The 19,915-nt window shown below is 42.2% G+C and overlaps 1 long non-coding RNA gene across 1 annotated transcript in view; it reads right to left on the bottom strand.

Moving 5' to 3' along the window:
* Nucleotides 1–5,862: 5,862 nt before the first annotated feature.
* Nucleotides 5,863–19,915, bottom strand: part of LOC139390047 (uncharacterized) — a 34,109-nt gene continuing 20,056 nt past the window's right edge. The window contains exons 2-3 of the long non-coding RNA XR_011629453.1: nt 12,636–12,921; nt 5,863–5,893 (exon numbers count right to left, since the gene is read on the bottom strand). This is a non-coding gene — a long non-coding RNA (uncharacterized lncRNA). The remainder of the gene's footprint in view (nt 5,894–12,635; nt 12,922–19,915) is intronic.

Below are 19,915 nucleotides of genomic sequence, written 5' to 3'. Positions count from 1 at the left end.
CCAATAATGTTTGTACCATGTTGTGTTGCTGCCATGTTGTTGTCATGTTGTGTTGCTACCATGCTGTGTTGTTATGTGTTGCTGCTTTGCTATGTTGTTGTCTCTCTTTGTGTAGTGTTGTCCCTCTTGTCGTGATATGTGTTTTGTCCTATATTTATATATATATATATTTTTATCCCAGCCCCTGTCCCACAGGAAGCCTTTTGTCTTTTGGTAGGCTGTCATTTGTTCTTAACTGACTTGCCTAGTTAAATAAAAATAAATAAACAAACAACCGGGAGAAAAGAGATTCATTCTAGGGATGGAACATTTGTAAAATACCGGGAAAATATTCAAATTTAGTTAAAATGGGAGTGTCGCCTTGTTAACGCGGAGAGGAAGAGGCGAAGCGAGAGGTTTCACTCTCGCCAAAATCTGTCCAAAATAAACCCAATGCGTTTCCATGGGTTTATTTTGGATCTAAACTTGTTGCCTGCCTTCCCACCTTTGGGACAATGACTCCCATTGTTAAAGTGGAAACATGAGCATCTCGTCATTATATACAGATCTTGTATATAATCCAGAAGCAGAAATTGCGTGACAGGCTCGCTTTCCATTTCCCCTGAAAACGAGAACATCCGATTTGATAGAGACTATTATGAGTGTACTGGTAGGACACGTGACATCCCGGAAACTTTGAGAAAAAAAGACATATGTGCTGTATAGGAGTTGTGCCTGCTGTTCGCACGCGTATCGACCCTCTCGTTGGCTAGAATGGTCCCAGCTGATCTCACCTCCTCCCGCTTGCCTTCCATCTTCGAGGTAGTTCCATTGTTAGAGAGGTCACATGTCTATCCTGTCAATGGGCTTGTTTGAGTGGTAAGGCCAAAGCAAAAGACTGCAGACAAAAGTCGAGGAGTGAAGTCTGGGGGAGGTGCATCTGCTACAGACAAAAAAAAAGCGGACACTGATGTGGATTTCCAACCGCAAGGCTCAGTGCAACATGGCAGTGTTTATGAAAGGATTTTATTTATTTATTTAATATCGAAATAAACATGTTTCCAACGCCATATCACACATTCACAAACTTAAAATCATGTGTGCACATATCATGTGTGAGCCTCAAATATCACATTCATTTGTACATATCCACTGTACACATATGAATCGCGGCAAAGTTGCTTCCTGTTTTTAGTCACGTCTTTGGTCACTTTAGTGTGGGTCAAACAATAACAACCTTATGATGGTTGACAATTGAGCCTCCCACTATGCAGGTGATGGCTTCAGGATGAAGCTGGTGAAGAGCAACTGAAAAAAAACTTAGTTGAAACTTCATGACCTCTAATCAAAGGATTTTTGTAAAGTTCATGCAGTCGACATATGGATGCAAGTGAGATCATTTTATTGCCCCATAATGCAACACACTTTGAAAGGCTGTGACCAACGACTTGACAAATTGATCTCCTTGAACGTACCCGATCTTTGCTGCAGTCATCTGCAAGTTTCTGCAGTTGCTCTTCAACAACTTCATCATGCAGCCATCGATCTGCGTTGTGGGAGGCTCGATTGTCAACCAATCGTTATGGTGTTTTTGTTTGAGTCATGCGAATGTGACCAAATACCTAATTGAAACAAGAAGTATCTTTGCAGGATTCATGTATAAGTGAGGGCATTTGATTAATCTGGCCCAGATTAAAGTTTATTGTATTTGTTTTGGAACCGGGTTGCCTCCCATGCGTGAGCCAAAGCCCACGGCGAAATCGGCTCAAAACAAAAGCAACGTAATTAAGCACGTGGAGTAATTAGTAAGATTCTGGGTTTTCACATGCAAAAGTGATTGATTTTGATAAAAACGCCTTGTCTGCCTCAGTTAAACATTTTAAAAAATCTATTTTTATGGAAAATATATGTTTTCAGGACGATGCACCATGCTGCCTTGTTGACAACATGACGGAGCAGCAGAGATTACAGTTTGATTTGAGAGTCCAGTGAGTGTGTGGGTAGAATCCAGTGAGTGTGTGGGTAGAGTCCAGTGAGTGTGTGGGTAGAGACCAGTGAGTGTGTGGGTAGAGTCCAGTGAGTGTGTGGGTAGAGACCAGTGAGTGTGTGGGTAGAGTCCAGTGAGTGTGTGGGTAGAGACCAGTGAGTGTGTGGGTAGAGTCCAGTGAGTGTGTGGGTAGAGACCAGTGAGTGTGTGGGTAGAGACCAGTGAGTGTGTGGGTAGAATCCAGTGAGTGTGTGAGTAGAGTCCAGTGAGTGTGTAGGTAGAATCCAGTCAGTGTGTGGGTAGAGTCCAGTGAGTGTGTGGGTAGAGTCCAGTGAGTGTGTGGGTAGAGTCCAGTCAGTGTGTGGGTAGAGTCCAGTCAGTGTGTGGGTAGAGTCCAGTCAGTGTGTGGGTAGAATCCAGTCAGTGTGTGGGTAGAGTCCAGTGAGTGTGTGGGTAGAATCCAGTCAGTGTGTGGGTAGAGTCCAGTCAGTGTGTGGGTAGAGTCCAGTCAGTGTGTGGGTAGAGTCCAGTCAGTGTGTGGGTAGAGTCCAGTCAGTGTGTGGGTAGAGTCCAGTGAGTGTGTGGGTAGAGTCCAGTCAGTGTGTGGGTAGAGTCCAGTGAGTGTGTGGGTAGAATCCAGTGAGTGTGTGGGTAGAGTCCAGTGAGTGTGTGGGTAGAGTCCAGTGAGTGTGTGGGTAGAGTCCAGTGAGTGTGTGGGTAGAGTCCAGTGAGTGTGTGGGTAGAATCCAGTGAGTGTGTGGGTAGAGTCCAGTGAGTGTGTGGGTAGAATCCAGTGAGTGTGTGGGTAGAATCCAGTGAGTGTGTGGGTAGAATCCAGTGAGTGTGTGGGTAGAATCCAGTGAGTGTGTGGGTAGAATCCAGTGAGTGTGTGGGTAGAGTCCAGTCAGTGTGTGGGTAGAATCCAGTGAGTGTGTGGGTAGAATCCAGTGAGTGTGTGGGTAGAGTCCAGTGAGTGTGTGGGTAGAATCCAGTGAGTGTGTGGGTAGAGTCCAGTGAGTGTGTGGGTAGAATCCAGTCAGTGTGTGGGTAGAGTCCAGTGAGTGTGTGGGTAGAATCCAGTCAGTGTGTGGGTAGAGTCCAGTGAGTGTGTGGGTAGAGACCAGTGAGTGTGTGGGTAGAGTCCAGTGAGTGTGTGGGTAGAGACCAGTGAGTGTGTGGGTAGAGTCCAGTGAGTGTGTGGGTAGAGACCAGTGAGTGTGTGGGTAGAGTCCAGTGAGTGTGTGGGTAGAGACCAGTGAGTGTGTGGGTAGAGACCAGTGAGTGTGTGGGTAGAATCCAGTGAGTGTGTGAGTAGAGTCCAGTGAGTGTGTAGGTAGAATCCAGTCAGTGTGTGGGTAGAGTCCAGTGAGTGTGTGGGTAGAGTCCAGTGAGTGTGTGGGTAGAGTCCAGTCAGTGTGTGGGTAGAGTCCAGTCAGTGTGTGGGTAGAGTCCAGTCAGTGTGTGGGTAGAATCCAGTCAGTGTGTGGGTAGAGTCCAGTGAGTGTGTGGGTAGAATCCAGTCAGTGTGTGGGTAGAGTCCAGTCAGTGTGTGGGTAGAGTCCAATCAGTGTGTGGGTAGAGTCCAGTCAGTGTGTGGGTAGAGTCCAGTCAGTGTGTGGGTAGAGTCCAGTGAGTGTGTGGGTAGAGTCCAGTCAGTGTGTGGGTAGAGTCCAGTGAGTGTGTGGGTAGAATCCAGTGAGTGTGTGGGTAGAGTCCAGTGAGTGTGTGGGTAGAGTCCAGTGAGTGTGTGGGTAGAGTCCAGTGAGTGTGTGGGTAGAGTCCAGTGAGTGTGTGGGTAGAATCCAGTTAGTGTGTGGGTAGAGTCCAGTGAGTGTGTGGGTAGAATCCAGTGAGTGTGTGGGTAGAATCCAGTGAGTGTGTGGGTAGAATCCAGTGAGTGTGTGGGTAGAATCCAGTGAGTGTGTGGGTAGAATCCAGTGAGTGTGTGGGTAGAGTCCAGTCAGTGTGTGGGTAGAATCCAGTGAGTGTGTGGGTAGAATCCAGTGAGTGTGTGGGTAGAGTCCAGTGAGTGTGTGGGTAGAATCCAGTGAGTGTGTGGGTAGAGTCCAGTGAGTGTGTGGGTAGAGTCCAGTGAGTGTGTGGGTAGAATCCAGTGAGTGTGGGGGTAGAGTCCAGTGAGTGTGTGGGTAGAGTCCAGTGAGTGTGTGGGTAGAGTCCAGTCAGTGTGTGGGTAGAGTCCAGTGAGTGTGTGGGTAGAATCCAGTGAGTGTGTGGGTAGAGTCCAGTGAGTGTATGGGTAGAATCCAGTGAGTGTGTGGGTAGAGTCCAGTGAGTGTGTGGGTAGAGTCCAGTCAGTGTGTGGGTAGAGTCCAGTGAGTGTGTGGGTAGAATCCAGTGAGTGTGTGGGTAGAGTCCAGTGAGTGTGTGGGTAGAATCCAGTGAGTGTGTGGGTAGAGTCCAGTGAGTGTGAATAGAGCACCTTAAGAATGTTAGTGCAAAAATAAGGTGACCAATGCAAATAGCCCGGGTAGCCATTTTATTAACTGTTCAGCAGTGTCATGGCTTGGGGCTTTTCAGGAGCCTTTTGGCCCTAGACGTGGCGCTCCGGTACTGCTTGCTATGCGGTAGCAGAGAAAACAGTCTATGACTTGGGTGGCTGGAGTCTTAGACAATTTTGAAGTTTGAGAGCTGCGCGCTTTCTCTGCCCGACATATTATATGCTATATGTGTGCAGCGCGCATGTGATAAATAATCTAAGTAACGAATGAACAGTTTTGGGAATCCATCAGTATAAAAAATATATTTTTCACTGGCCCAAGTGGCCACTGACAGGGTTGATCGACGGGCCTGGAGGGTTTCCAGAGGGCAGCCCTGTTTGCTCTACTGACAAGTTAGTATTTTCTTGCTTATTTTATGTTTCTGAAGAGCATGAGAAAAAATGTAAACATTACAATTCTTCAAAATATATTTTTTTCATTTAATTGTCAGGTTGTAAAATTCCAAATATTCGGAGAAAAGCTTAAGAAAATAGTTTTACAATCCTCCTCAATTGTAAACTGGTCTTTGACAAGTAAATGGACCTAAATAAACTATACCATATTGGCCCATCCTCTTGATCCAGAACGGCTCACTTTTTGCAGGTGACTTTGGCGGTGCTCTCCTTTGCAGTGCTCTTCAACACTGCTGTCTCCTTTGCAGTGCTCTCCAACACAGTGGCAGTGTTCTCCTTTGCAGTGCTCTTCAACACTGCTGTCTCCTTTGCAGTGCTCTTCAACACTGCTGTCTCCTTTGCAGTGCTCTTCAACACAGTGGCAGTGTTCTTCTTTGCAGCGCTCTTCACCACTGGTGTCTCCTTTGCAGTGCTCTTTACCACTGGTGTCTCCTTTGCAGTGGTAGTGTCCTCCTTTGCAGTGTTCTTCGCCGCAGTGCTCTCCTTTGCAGTGCTCTTCACCACTGGTGTCTCCTTTGCAGTGCTCTTCAACACAGTGGCAGTGTTCTTCTTTGCAGCGCTCTTCACCACTGGTGTCTCCTTTGCAGTGCTCTTCACCACTGGTGTCTCCTTTGCAGTGGTAGTGTCCTCCTTTGCAGTGCTCTTCGCCGCAGTGCTCTCCTTTGCAGTGCTCTTCGCCGCAGTGCTCTCTTTTGCAGTGCTCTTCGCCGCAGTGCTCTCCTTTGCAGTGCTCTTCACCACTGGTGTCTCCTTTGCAGGTCTCTTCACCACATTGGCGGTGCTCTCCTTTGCAGTGCTCTTCACCACTGGTGTCTCCTTTGCAGTGCTCTTCACCGCTGGTGTCTCCTTTGCAGTACCCTTCGCCACAGTACTCTTCACCACTGGTGTCTCCTTTGCAGTGCTCTTCACCGCTGGTGTCTCCTTTGCAGTACTCTTCGCCGCAGTGCTCACCTTTGCAGTGCTCACCTTTGCAGTGCTCACCTTTGCAGTGCTCACCTTTGCAGTGCTGTTTTGCGCTGGCAAGAGAGTTGTATATGAGCAGATTTAGGAATATGTTAACAAACAATCTGATGCATGATTTTCAGTCAGAGTTTAGAAAAACTTACACCACTGAGTCATGTCTACTTTAATTGACTGACTTCATCAGGAAAGAGATTAATGAGGGAAATCTCTGTAGAATGGTACTGCTTGACCTACAGAAGGCCTTTGATACAGCTAACCACTGTCTCCTAATCTCCAAACTGGAGGCATTGGGGTTAAGCAGAATCCCTCTAGGCTGGGTGAAGTCCTACTTGTCAGGTAGGGAGCCAGTGGTGGAGGAGATAATAAGCTATCTCTGTACAAACGGATCATTATTTTGGGGTCCAGACCTACAGTGCCAGTCACTAGTTTTAGAACACCTACTCATTCAAGGGTTTTTCTTCATTTTTACATTTTTACATTGTAGAATAATAGTGAAGACATCAAAACTATGAAATAACACATATGGAGTCATGTAGTAACCAAAAAACGTGTTCAAGAAATTCAAAATGTATTTTATATTTGAGATTATTCAAATTGCCACCCTTTTCCGTGATGATAACTTTGCACACTCTTGGCATTATCTCAACCAGCTTCACCTGGAATGCTTTTCCAACAGTCTTGAAGGAGTTCCCACATATGCTGAGCACTTGTTAGCTGCTTTTCCTTAACTCTGCGGTCCGACTCATCCCAAACCATCTCAATTTGGTTGAGGTCGGGGATTGTGGAGGCCAGGTCATCTGATGCAGCACTCCATCACTCTCCTTCTTGGTAAAATAGCCCTTACACAGCCTGGAGGTGTGTTTTGGGTCATTGTCCTGTCGAAAAATAAATGATAATCCCACTAAGCACAAACCAGTTGGGATGGCGTATCGCTGCAGAATGCTGTGGTAGCCATGCTGGTTAAGTGTCAGACAGTATCACAGACAGTGTCACCAGCAAACCAGCCCTACCCCATAGCACCTCCTCCTCCATGCTTTACAGTGGGAAATACACAGATAATCCGTTCACCCACACGCGTCTCGCAAAGACACGGCAACCAAAAATCTTGAATTTGGACTCCAGACTAAAGGACAAATTTCCGGTCTAATGTCCATTGCTCGTGTTTCTTGGCCCAAACAAGTCTCTTCTTCTTATTGGTGTCCTTTAGTATTGGTTTCTTTGCAGCAATTCGACCATGAAGGCCTGATTCACACAGTCTCCTCTGAACAGTTGATGTTGAGATTAGAGGTTGACCGATTAATCAGCATAGCCGATTAATTAGGGACGATTTCAAGTTTTCATAACAATCGGTAATCAGCATTTTTGGACGCCGATTATGGCCGATTACATTGCAATCCACGAGGAAACTGTGTGGCAGCCTGACCACCTGTTACGCAAGTTACAGCAAGGAGCCAATGTAAGTTGCTAGCTAGCATTAAACTTATCTTATAAAAAACAATTAATCTTCACATAATCACTAGTCAGCTACACATAGTTGATGATATTACCAGGTTAACTAGCTTGTCCTGTGTTACATATGATCAATGCAATGCCTGTTAATTTATCATCGAATCACAGCCTACTTTGCCAAACGGGTGATGTTTTAACAAAAGTGCATTCACGAAAAAAAGCACAATCGTTGCACGAATGTACCTAACCATAAACATCAATGCCTTTCTTTAAATCAATACACAGAAGTATATATAGTTTAAACTTGCATATTTAGTTAAAATAAATTAATGTTAGCAGGCAATATTAATTAGGGAAATTGTGTCACTTCTCTTGCGTTCATTGCACGAGTCAGGGTGTATTTAACAGTTTGGGCCACCTGGCTCGTTACGAACTAATTTGCCAGACTTTTACATAATTATGACATAACATTGAAGGTTGTGCAATGTATCAGCAATATTTAGACTTGGGGTTGCCACCTGTTCAATAAAATACAGAACGGTTCCGTATTTCACTGAAAAAATAAACATTTTGTTTTCGAAATTATAGTTTCCAGATTTGACCATATTAATGACCAAAGGCTCGTATTTCTGTGTTTAGTATATTATAATTAAGTCTATGATTTGATATTTGATAGAGCAGTCTGACTGAGCGGTGGTAGGCATTCATTCAAACTTTACTGCATTTGTCAGCAGCTCTTAGCAATGCTTGATTCACAGCGCTGTTTATGACTTACTTCAAGCCTATCAACTCCTGAGATTAGGCTGGCAATACTAAAGTGCCTATAAGAACATCCAATAGTCAAAGGTATATGAAATACAAATGGTATAGAGAGAAATAGTCGACACGTCATAATTCCTATAATAACTACAACCTAAAACTTCTTAACTGGGAATATTGAAGAACTGGGAATATTGAACTACCAGCTTTCATATGTTCTGAGCAAGGAACTTAAACGTTAGCTTTTTACTTGGCACATATTGCACTTTTACTTTCTTCTCCAACACTGTGTTTTTTCATTATTTAAACCATGTTTCATTATTTATTTGAGACTAAACATATTTTATTTATGTATTATATTAAGTTAAAATAAAAGTGTTCATTGTTCATTCAGTATTGTTATAATTGTCATTATTACAATTATATAAAAATCGACCGATTAATTGGTATCGGCTTTTTTTGGTTCTCCAATAATTGGTATCGGTGTTGAAAAATCATATTCAGTCGACCTCTAGTTGAGATGTCTCTGTTACTTTAACTCTGTGAAGCATTTAATTGGGCTGCAATTTCTGAGGCTGGTAACTAATGAACTTATCCTCTGCAGCAGAGGTAACTCTGGGTCTTCCTTTCCTGTGGTGGTCCTCATGAGAGCCAGTTTCATCATAGCAGAGGTAACTCTGGGTCTTCCTTTCCTGTGGTGGTCCTCATGAGAGCCAGTATCATCATAGCAGAGGTAACTCTGGGTCTTCCATTCCTGTGGTGGTCCTCATGAGAGCCAGTTTCATCATAGCAGAGGTAACTCTGGGTCTTCCATTCCTGTGGCGGTCCTCATGAGAGCCAGTTTAATCATAGCGCTTGATGGTTTTTGTGACTGTACTTGAAGAAACTTTGAAAGTTCTTGAACATTTTCTGTATTGACTGACTTTCATGTCTTAAAGTAATGATGGACTGTCATTTCTCTTTGCTTATTTGAGCTGGTCATGCTCTAATATGGACTTGGTCTTTTGCCAAATAGGGCTATATTCTATATACCCCCCTACCTTGTCACAACGCAACTAATTGGCTCAAACGCATTAAGAAGGAAAGCAATTCCACAAATGAACCTTTAACAAGGCACACCTGTTAATTGAAATGCATTCCAGGTGACTACCTCATGAAGCTGGTTGAGAGAATGCCAAGAGTGTGCAAAGCTGTCATCCAGGCAAAGGGTGGCTATTTGAGGAATTCCAAAAACATATATTTTGATTTTCTTTAACACTTTTTTTTGGTTAATACATGATTCCATATGTGTTATTTCATAGTTTTGATGTCTTCACTATTATTCTACAATGTAGAACATAGTATAAAACAAAAGAAAAACCCTTGAATGAGTTGGTGTTCTAAACCTTTTGACTGGTAGTGTAAAATGTGTAGGTCCTCTGAAATCAGAGTGCAGTTAGGGGTTGAGATCCTGACTATTAATTAAAACCTCTGTTAGCTACCTGAGGCTTAGGTGTCCCACATTAGACTGGGTTTGGTTTACACGATTATTTACGGTTCTGTACCCAGATATCTAACCAATTACTTTCCCCGTGTTAGGAATGGACACAATCACAGCACCAGATCAGGTGTTGTTAATGTGTGCTTATACAGGTTCAGGAGTAATGCTGGGAAAGGTAGTGTCTTGTAGTGGAATGAGTTGCCTCTGCCCATAAAAATGACATCCTCTCCTGGCAGCTTTAAAAATAAAGTAAAAAAACAGTTTGATGTCTTCTGGGCGCATTTGAATGTACCTTACGATGTCACTGCAATGATGAGATCGATGTTCTTCTTCTTTGTTTTTATGTTTTATTATCTCTGTCATACTGTGTTCAACAGTGTTGGATCTTGCCTAGTCATCTTGTTTCAAGAGGACCACAATGGAAATAAGTCCCAGACATTATAGTGTGTTATCCTCCATGATGTAACAATGGAAATAAGTCCCAGACTTTATTGTGTGTTATCCTCCATGATTTAACAATGGAAATAAGTCCCAGACTTTATTGTGTGTTATCCTCCATGATTTAACATTGGAAATAAGTCCCAGACTGTATAGTGTGTTATCCTCCATGATTTAACAATGGAAATAAGTCCCAGACTTTATTGTGTGTTATCCTCCATGATTTAACAATGGAAATAAGTCCCAGACTTTATTGTGTTATCCTCCATGATTTAACCCATGTGCATACTGTATATGGCTTTTCAAGTTTCATGTGTGACTGTTTTTTTAAATGGTCAAATTAATCAACTAAATTAAACTAAGTCACTCCTTTGCAGTGGTCTTGTTATCATTTTAATTTAAACCTGTAACAAAAACAACAATATATCCTGGCAGCCATACAGTGCCTATAGAGAATCTACACCCCTGTGTAAGAAAATGTGATTAAAATGGATTTAATTGTCTTTTTTTTGTCGACTATCTACAAACAAAATAGTCTGTAATGTCAAAGTGAAAAACAAAAAAATATATAGATTTTTTTTAGATGAAGTGAAAATTGATTAGATAAGTATTCACCCTCCTGAGTCAATACATGTTAGAATCACCTCTGACATTGACTGCAGTGGTGAGTCTTCTTGGGTAAGTCTCATGAGCATTGGCACACAATATTTGCCCATTATTATTTTCAAAATTCTTCAAGCTCTGCCAAGGGGTTGGGGATCATGGCTAGATAGCAATGTTCAAGTCTTGTCATTGATTTTCAAGCAGATTTAAGTTAAAACTTGGCCAATCAGGAACGTTCACTGTCTTCTTGGTAAGCAACTCCTGTGTAGATGTGACTTTGTGTTGTAAGTTATTGTCCTGCTGAAAGGTGAATTCATCTCCCAGTGTCTGGTGTAAAGCAGACTGAAGCAAGTTTGACTCTAGGATTTGTTCCTGTGCTCCTTCCATATTTTAGTTATTTAATTAGTTAAAAAAATAATCATATTATATTTTTATTTTCACTTTGACATTATGGAGTATTTTGTGTAGATCAATGACAGAACATTACAATTAAATCTATTTCAACCCCACTTTGTAACACAACAAAATGTAAAGAAAATTTCAAGGGGGGGTGTAAGCCTTCTACAGGCACTGTATGTTCAACGGTTAGCGACATTACACTTAACTGAACAAAAATATAAAGGCAACAATTATTCCAACCATTTTACTGAGTTACAGTTCATGTCAGAAAATCAGTCAATTGAAATAAATTCATTAGGCCCTAATCTATGGATTTCACATGACTGGGCAGGGGCGTAGCCATGGGTGGGCCTGGGTGGGCATAGACCCACCAACTTGGGTCAATCAGAATTAGTTAAAGATAGAAATACTCCTCAGTTTCATCAGCTGTTTGGGTGTCTGGTCTCAGATGATCCCGCAGGTGAAGAAGCGGATGTGGAGGTCCTGGGCTGACGTGGTTACACGTGGTCTGAGGTTGTGAGGCCGGTTGAACGTACTGCCAAATTGTCTAAAATGGTGTCAGTGGAGGCTTATGGTAGAGAAATTAACATTTAATTATTTTAGAGTTGCCTTTTATTGTCCCCAGCAGAAGGTGCACCTGTGTAACGATCATGCTGTTTAATCCGCTTCTTGATATGCCACACCGGTCAGGTGGATGGATTATCTTGGCAAAGGACAAATACTCACTAACAATGATGTAAACAAATTTGTCAACAACATTTGAGAGATCTTTTATTTCGGCTCATAAATCATGGGACCAACACTGTACATGTTGTGTTTATATTTTTGTTCATTATAGTTCTAAATATCAGGTTTCTCCTCAAAGTGAGGATGGTAATTATTTACAATATGTTCACTTGACCGGTATTCTCCTGTGGTCTGGTCCAAAATTATTGGCACAGGTTAAAGAAGGAGTTGTATGCCTTGAGACAATTGAGACATGGATTGTGTATGTGTGTCATTCAGAGGGTGGATGAGCAATACAAAATATTTAAATGCCTTTGAACAGGGTATGGTAGTAGGTGCCAGGGGCACCGGTTTGTGTGTGTCAACATTGGTCCACCACCCAAAGGACATCCAGCCAACTTGACACAACTTTGGAAAGCATTGGAGTCAACATAGGACTGAATCCCTGTGGAACGCCTTCGACACCTTGTAGAGTCCAAGCCTCGACTAATTGAGGCTGTTCTCAATATAATATATATATAATATATATATTTATTAAGAAAATGGTTAATTGACCACAAAATCAGTATTTTGAAATTGTCGTCTCAGTCTCCGGACTTGAACCTCATTGAAAACATGTGGTTTGAACTGAAGAGGGGCACGTCCTTAAACGCAGATGAAGAACATCACTGATCTGGAAATATTATCTACGGAGGAACGGTCTAAGATCTCTCCCAATGTGTTCTCCAATCTCAATAAAAACATTTTAGAAGTGCCGTTATTCTCGCAAGGTGAAGTATTGAAAGGTATTGAACAGGGCGCTAATAATTTAATAAACTGTACATACACACGTTAAAGAGGCTGCATGTTTCTGTCTATGATCCGGTCCCATTATAATGTGGCAGTCATGTTCAGCTGTCATTTTCATCATAGACCTGTAATGACCTGTAATTCTGTATTACCTCTTTTGAGAATGTTTGCCTTTGTCTTCAACTCGTCAGCAAGTGTATTCTGGTTCATGTTCTTCAGGATATGAATTGTGACGCCCAGAGCCCCATTCTCTTTGTATTTGTTCACCATCAGCTCCACGGTATTCTCCCTGCTTGTGTCGCGATCCAACTCGCTTTTTTTGATAGGCTCATAGCCACGCCTCTGGTGCCTGATCAGGAGCCACTGAAATCTCTTCATCTCCTCACTCGTCACCTCATCCAGAATGTTGACCAACACCTGCTCCATTGTTGATGATCACTGCCATGGACAAAATAATCAGAAACCTATATCATCAACTCTCTTTTCATCTGTAGTATAATAATGATCACTGTTGTACTAACAGCCTGAGTAAGGGCTTGGTTGAAAGTGTGAAACTTCATGTACCATTGACACCATGTGAATTTGGGAGGTAGGTACAGTGGTCCAATGACTGTCAATGCATCTGTCTGTAATAGGGGAAACTCAGGTCTAGAAAGCACAACAGAAGGTAGGCTACAATAAATCAGGTTTAATACAATACGAGTTGTAACAAGGGAACAATAAGCCACATGGGAACATTTAGCTGAAATGTATGCCCTCTACTGACGGAAATCAACAACACACTGAGGCTGCCCAAATTAGGCAGTAGGGGTACTCTGACGCGTTGCTCTATTGCGCTCTGGACACCGCATATAAGCGATGGTTTTCGATGAAAGCAGTGCAATGAGGAATACAAATTAAATCAACGCAATTAGTCCGACCGAGAAGTTGTGAAGACGGCCATGCTGGCGTGGTACTAGGTTAAGCCTATGCTTCAGGAACAGCCCGGCATTACAACATCAACCTTTTCCTCCAAGTTAGCAGGCTATGTTAATTACAGTTCATGAAATTCGAGTTAGACTAGATATTTGTTTTTATACCGTTATTTAAAGCTAGAATCGTAGGAAGGTGTATCATTTTGTTATCTGCATCTTACGGGACCGTGGTTGTTGTGGATGGCTGTTGACAAACGTATATGTGTATTTTTTAACCCAATAATGGGTGAATTTAATAAGTTTATTAAGCTGCCTATCTATCGTTGTAATTGCGACCAGTGGACAGCCAGTGAAAAATGTGCTCTTGCCAACAGCTGTGTAACAGGGTTGGTTATGTTTCCACTTGCCTCTAAAGAAATGTGTATTTAATATTCAAGCATTCTTATTGGTTAGTTCAACTCTGATGACAATAAGGTGTGTTGTGATTGGCCCCGCTTGCAGATAGGGGGAGATCGCGAACGTCAGGTCTTCCCAGTATGAAAATGTGATGCAAGGGGTAGGTCACGTTCTGAATACTGTTTTCTATTTTACAATGTGTACAAGTTTGCTGTACGTTACTGATTTATACATGTGGTACCTGTTAGGGATTGAGGGGCTCTCTGGGATGTGCTTTGGCGTATGATTACTGTAAATAAGTGTGTTAGCTACCGTGCACCGATGTAATGGTCACATAAGCCACTGCTAACACAGTTGTCTTCATGCTACAGATTTTGCCATCGACAGCCGTTAAGCCCTGCACAACTAACGTGCTGTTTCCCATTTAACAACAGGTATTTACACATGTTATATTGTGTATTGTATTTTAGTATTTTGTTCACCCAGTATGAAAATGTGATGCAAGGGATTTTGCCATCGACAGCCAACAATACCGTTAAGCCCTGCACAACTAACCTGCTGTTTCCCATTTAACAACAGAAATAAATGCTCAACTGGGACCACTGGCCGAAGTGATTTATTTTGAGAAAACACAACGCATGGAGAGTACATATACATCTGTTACAGCTGCAGAGTGTGGATCCTTTGGAATAAACGTTCGAGGGACTTCTACTCTTCCAAACTCAAATCAAATTTTATTTGTCACATACACATGGTTAGCAGATGTTAATGCGAGTGTAGCGAAATGCTTGTGCTTCTAGTTCCGACAATGCAGTAATAACCAACGAGTAATCTAACAATTCCAAAACTACTACCTTCTACACAAGTGTAAGGGGATAAAGAATATGTACATAAAGATATATGAATGAGTGATGGTACAGAGCGGCATAGGCAAGATGCAGTAGATGGTATCGAGTACAGTATATACATATGAGATGAGTATGTAAACAAAGTGGCATAGTTAAAGTGGCTAGTGATACGTGTATTACATAAAGATGCAGTAGATGATATAGAGTACAGTATATACGTGGACATATTAGATGAATAATGTAGGGTATGTAAACATTATATTAAGTAGCATTGTTTAAAGTGGCTAGTGATATATTTTACATCAATTCCCATTCCTCCCTGGTATTGTGAACAAGTTTGGACCGCAATCTTTTACATATGTATATATAATATTTAATGTAATTCGTGCTGATATATATATATGTATATATATATATATACTTTTTATCCATAGTCCTAGCTGACACATGTTGAAACTTGCACACTTTGATAGACTTAAAAATAAAGAATATAAATTATAAATGTTTCGTGAGCTTACTTAAAGGGGATTCTGTAGTTTCTGCATTCAATTGCGTATTATATGTATATATAAACCCATTGATTCTTGAAGAATATAAATGATCAATGTTTCATGAGCTTAGTTCAACTGTCGTAGTCCATCAGAACCCAATATTTAAGCTTGTTTTACTCCAATGTTTGTAAATGTTGTACATGCAAACAACCATTGTATAGCCTCAAAACATGGTTAAAACTACAATTTTGGATATCATGGATGGTCAGTCCTTGCATCCATAGTTCTGTCTATGAATTTTAGTGTTCACATTTCTCCAGGCCCATCCCTCATTTTCTTACCAAAACAGAGGTGGGGTGGCCACTTCGGTTATTGTTTCGATGAAGGTGTCTAGCTTTTAACAGATTAGAAATTGGAGAGAGGCCAAGTAGCCTGGTGTGCATCAGCAAAAAGTGCAATGGAGCAGATGTACAGAGCTGTGAAAAAGTATTGCCCCCTTTCTCATTATCTCTACTTTTGCATATTTTTGATACTGCACGTTATCAGATCTTCAACCAAAACCTAATATTAGATAAAGGGAACCTGAGTGAACAAATAAAACAATTACATACTTACATACTCGTATTTCATAAAGAAAGTTATTCAACACCCACTTCCCCAATTCCCCTTGGTTTAACCACACTAAGGCACTAACATTACACATAAAACAAAAGATTAAACAGTACATCATACAAAATGTATAATACCACCATTCAACAATAAAAATAATGTATTTGTGTGTGTGCGTATGTGTGTGTCTGTACCTGTGTGTGTGTGTGTGTGTGTGTCTCTTCACAGTCCCCGCTGTTCCATAAAGTATTTTTTTTATCTGTTTTTAAAATCTAATTTTACTGCTGCATCAGTTACCTGATGTGGAATAGAGTTCCATGGAGTCATGGCTCTATGTAGTACTGTGGAATAGAGTTCCATGGAGTCATGGCTCTATGTAAGACTGTGGAATAGAGTTCCATGGAGTCATGGCTCTATGTAGTACTGTGGAATAGAGTTCCATGGAGTCATGGCTCTATGTAGTACTGTGGAATAGAGTTCCATGGAGTCATGGCTCTATGTAGTACTGTGGAATAGAGTTCCAGGGAGTCATGGCTCTATGTAGTACTGTGGAATAGAGTTCCATGGAGTCATGGCTCTATGTAGTACTGTGGAATAGAGTTCCATGGAGTCATGGCTCTATGTAGTACTGTGCGTCTCCCGTAGACTGTTCTGGATTTAGCTATGATGGAAAACATGGAAAAATAATGACTTGACATCCTCTCCTAATTGGACCAGAACTCTGTGGTGGTAATTTCTTTATTATCAAATGAGGAGAGACAAACTTATCACACAAGTCAGAGTTATACTTACAACTAAAATCTTTATTCACGTATTAATAAGGAAAGCAGGTAAATACCACACACACAAGTGAATGATGTGAGTGCTCTGCAATAACGAGGCTGGTCAACTCAACACTCTTGACTGTTGAATACCAAGATATACACAAAGAATACCAAGATATTTTCTATGGCATAGATAAACCCCATTAGTCTACATGACAAATAACAGATGTGTGGAATTGGTCACAAGGTGAGACTTGAAATATGAGAAAAGAGTATCCCCCAGCCAGATAGCATTAGCTATGAAATAAATTGACAATTCACAGAAGACAGTATCTGCTGTGAAGACTGTAACCACTAGCTAGCCTAGTGGTAAGTGCGTTGGGCCAGTAACTGAAAGGTTGTTGGCTCAAATCCCGAGCTGCTCCTGAACAAGGCAGTTAACCCGCTGTTCCCAGGTAGGCCATCATTGTAAATAAGAATTAGTTCTTAACTGACTTGCCTAGTTAAATATTTTGTTTATTTTTAAAACGGGTTGGCCTCCAAAACGAGGTTCCTCTCAACTTGAGCCATCTCTCCCTGGTTCATTCCAGTCAGATCGGAGCAACTTCCCTCACATGAAATGAAAGTAGCTTGTTAGGTTTATCACCTAAGATATCGTCAATTTGCTTTCAGCGATAACACACACACACACGAGAGTTCTAAGAACCCTATTCTATTTACATAGAACAACCATTTGATGCAATAACAGTATTATAACGTAATTTTGTAATTTCCCCACCATAACTCTTATTAATTTTACATACATTGTATGTAGAAAAGTATGTGGACACCCCTTCAAATGAGTGGATTTGGCTATTTCAGACACACCCGTTCCTGACAGGTGTATAAAATTGAGCACACAGCCATGTAATCTCCATAGACAAACATTGGCAGTAGAATGGCCTTACTGAAGAGCTCAGTGACTTTCAACGTGGCACCGTTGTAGGATGCCACCTTTCCAACAAGTCAGTTCATCAAATTTCTGCCCTGCTAGAGCTGCCTCCGGTCAACTGTAAGTGCTGTCATTGTGAAGTGGAAACGTCTGGGAGCAACAACGGCTCAGCCGCGAAGTGGTAGGCCACAGAAGCTCACAGAACAGGTCCTCTGAGTGCTGAAGAGCGTAGCACGTAAAAAATCATATGTCCTCGGTTGCAAATCTTTGTCTAAAAATGATGCCGAAAAATGTAATCCTGACTAGAACCCCAAAAAATTATCATATTACTCCAGTGCTAGCCTCCCTACACTGACTTCCTGTTAAGGCTAGGACTGATTTCAAGGTTTTACTGCTAACCTACAACAGGGCTTACTCCTTCCTATCTCTCTGATTATAGGTCCTGCCGTACATACCTACACGTACGCTACGGTCACATGACGCAGGCCTCCTTACTGTCCCTAGAATTTCTAAGCAAACAGCTGGAGGCAGGGCTTTCTCCTATAGAGCTCCATTTTTATGGAATGGTCTGCCCAACCATGTGAGAGAAGCAGACTCGGTCTCAACCTTTAAGTCTTTACTGAAGACACATCTCTTCAGTAGGTCCTACGATTGAGTGTAGTCTGACTCAGGAGTGTGAAGGTGAACGGAAAGGCTCTGGAGCAACGAACCACCCTTGCTGTCTCTGCCCGGCCGGCTCCCCTCTCTCCACTGGGATTCTCTGCCTCTGACGGGGTGCTGAGCCACTGGCTTACTAGTGCTCATCAATGCCGTCCCTAGGAGGGGTGCGTCACTTGAGTGGGTTGAGTCACAGACGTGATCTTCCTGTTCGGTTTTGCTCCCCCTCGGGCTTGTGCGGTGGTGGAGATATTGGTGGGCTATATACTCAGCCTTGTCTCAGGGTAGTAAGTTGGTGGTTTGTTGATATCTCTCTAGTGGTGTGGGTGCGGTGCTTTAACAAAGTGAGTGGGGTTATATCCTGCCTGGTTGGCCCTGTCCCGGGGTATCGTCAGATGGGGCCACAGTGTCCCCCGAACCACCCCTGTCTCAGTCTCCAGTTTCCAGTATCTATTCTGCAACAGTTTATGTGTCGGGGGGCTAGGGTCAGTCTGTTATATCTGGTGTAATTCTCCTGTCTTATCTGGTGTCCTGTGTGAATTTAAATATGCTCCCTCTAATTCTCTCTCTCTCCCTCTCTCCCTCCACTCTCGGAGGACCTGAGCCCTAGGATTATGCCTCAGGACTACCTGGCCTGATAACTCCTGGCTGTCCCCAGTCCACCTGGTCGTGCTGCAGCTCCAGTTTCAACTGTTCTGCCTGCGGCTATGGAACTGTGAGAGCAAAATGACAAGAATATATTATAATAATTTTTATGCATCAAATACCTTTGATGAGTACTTCCTTATCTGTGTCTGTGTGAACTGACAGGAGCCTAAAAACCTACAGCTGGCCGAGATGTGGTGGGTGTAACCGAGATAGCCTGGAGAAGTAGATCGTAATCCTTCATTGTCTCAAAATCATCCTGGCATCTGGGAAACTAAGCTGAGGTGTTAAAACCACACCAGAGGTAGATAACCATGAGATGAACCCAAAGTTGCATTGGATGGTTGGAACCATCCACGAATAAGCATTTTTAGTGTCAGTTATATAAGAAATCTGTTATGGTTAACCTTCGGCAACATAAATTAGACTGTGCGGTCGACAGCTTCATAATTGCAATAATTAAATCGATATTAAACAAAGATGATTGTTTGAAGAAATTACAATGTCTCTCTCACTTGATTAGAACATTCCACCACAGAACCCTGACCTGTTCACCGGACGGGCTGTTTTTGACTCTCTCAACGGTCTCGACCTCTGAATGATCGGCTATGAAAAGCCAACTGACATCTACTCCTGAGGTACTGACCTGTTGCACCCTCTACAACCACCGTAATTATTATTTGACCCTGCTTGTCATCTATGAATGTTTGAACATCTTGAAGAAAAATCTGTCCTTAAATGTTCATGTACTCTTATAATCTCCACCCGGCACAGCCAGAAGAGGACTGGCCACCTCTCAGAGCCTGGTTCATCTCTAGGATTCTTCCTAGCTTTCTGCCTTTCTAGGGAGTTTTTGCTAGCCACCGTGCTTCTACATCTGCATTGCTTGCTGTTTGGAGTTTTAGGCTGAGTTTCTGTTTAGCACTTTTGCGACATCTGCTGATGTAAAAAGAGATGTATAAATACATTTCATTGATTGGTTGATTAAGATATTGTTGAGGAATTGCACTTACTTATGAACTTCTTATTTTTTTTCTTAAGAAGCTTCTTTGTGAATCTGGGCCAAGGTCTTGTCTTGGTGTCAGATACATTTCTACTCGGCCTCGACTAGGTCTCGGACCAGCGGAGTAAAAAACAAAACTCTATATTATCAGCTTCCATTAAACAGGCAGTTAAC

This window comes from Oncorhynchus clarkii, chromosome 30 (assembly GCF_045791955.1).
Source record: "Oncorhynchus clarkii lewisi isolate Uvic-CL-2024 chromosome 30, UVic_Ocla_1.0, whole genome shotgun sequence".
Classification (NCBI taxonomy): Eukaryota; Metazoa; Chordata; class Actinopteri; order Salmoniformes; family Salmonidae; genus Oncorhynchus; species Oncorhynchus clarkii.
This window is presented reverse-complemented; position numbering and strand designations above follow the sequence as displayed.